This window comes from Pterocles gutturalis, unplaced genomic scaffold (assembly GCF_000699245.1).
Source record: "Pterocles gutturalis isolate BGI_N339 unplaced genomic scaffold, ASM69924v1 scaffold4532, whole genome shotgun sequence".
In the NCBI taxonomy this organism is placed as follows: Eukaryota; Metazoa; Chordata; class Aves; order Pterocliformes; family Pteroclidae; genus Pterocles; species Pterocles gutturalis.
In genome coordinates, this window is record NW_010110094.1 from 37,550 (window position 1) to 38,909 (window position 1,360).

Genomic DNA, 1,360 nt, shown 5'->3' on the forward strand with positions numbered 1-1,360 from the left:
CCAGTGTCACTGGAACTCGCAGTACTACCTGCCCGAGGGCATCCCTCGCCCCACACCTGCCCGCAGCTCGTTCCGAGGGGCTAGGGAGTGGAGGGCTGGGGGGGGAGTCCCCGCAAAACCCCCGTTAAAAGGAGGAAAGGAGGTGGGGGGGAGGGTTCCCTTTTCTCTTTTCTCGCAGCTCCGCTGCTCCCCCCACCTCGTTTTCCCCCTGCTCGAACCCCGGGTGCTGCAGCCCCCCTCCCTCCATCCGTCCTCCATCCCGGGCCCCCCAAACTCGCTCCGGGCGTTTTTGCCGTCACACCACGGAGAGAAAGTAGGTCACGGCTGAGTCCAAGCCTGGCTGAAGCCGAGGCAGCCGAGCCTCGGAAGCTTCCTCATAAAACAGACTTTTGGGGTTCGTCGTTTGCGATGTGGTTTTGTTCGGCTGTTTTTTTTTTTTATTATTAAGATGATGATGCTGATTTATTTTGGACACCTTGGGCGATCAGCTGAGTCTGCTCCCGTAGTCCAAGCTGGAAGGAGAGGGAGAAGGGAGGTAGTTTGGGAGGTGGAGGTGGGGATGGATTTTTTTTTTTTTTTTTTTTGCTATTCCCTCACCACCCTCTGAGAGAAATATTAAATTGCAAAAACCATCCACCGCCTGTTCCATCCTCCTGCATCTCTCCGTCTGCCCTCTTAAACTACCTCTCTCCTTAAAAAACAACAGATAAAACCCAACCCAGACAAGTCTTCAGAGCGAGTATTTAACTAAAATAGTTCACCGCAGTAAATGCGACGCTTTAAACCGGTTTCCACCCTCAGGGCTCCCTGTTTGAGCACACGTGCGTGTTTGTTTTCAGGGTGAATGTGCAGAGGGTTAAACCGACAGTCCTTTCCAGCCTCGAATTTACAGGCAAAAAACAAAAAAATAAAAATAAAATGGTACTTTCTATAATAACTCTGAAAAGGAAAAAAACTTAAAAAAGGAAAAAAATAAAAAAAAAAAAAAGAAAAAATCCTGAGGCCCTACTCTGCCCTTCCTCCTCCTTCACTCAACCGCAGGGTAAACCCCGAGTCACTCCGGAGTGGCTCCGGGTTAGCCCCGTGGATGCGGATCTCCCCTCAATTCTTCCTCGTCAGTGTCGATTACAAACCTAAATAAAGATTTGGGAAGGGAGCGGAGGGGGAGGAAGAAGTTATTTGGGTTTGAATATTTCCTTTTGCTAATTACTGATGCTGCAACTGCAGACCTAAAGGTAGAAAATAATCCCGCGCTGTGCATACTAACATCACTCCCGATCTGTATAGGAGTATATCTATACATATACATATACACACATCCACGTATACATCAGTGAAAAGTACAGTAACAGTAACACAG

The 1,360-nt window shown here is 48.7% G+C and overlaps 1 protein-coding gene across 1 annotated transcript in view; it reads right to left on the minus strand.

Annotated features, from left to right (window-relative positions):
• Positions 1-437: 437 nt before the first annotated feature.
• Positions 438-1,360, minus strand: part of LOC104461570 (transcription factor AP-2-beta) — a gene marked incomplete at its 5' end in the record, with an annotated part of 14,669 nt that continues 13,746 nt past the window's right edge. The window contains one exon of the mRNA XM_010073205.1: positions 438-512. The remainder of the gene's footprint in view (positions 513-1,360) is intronic.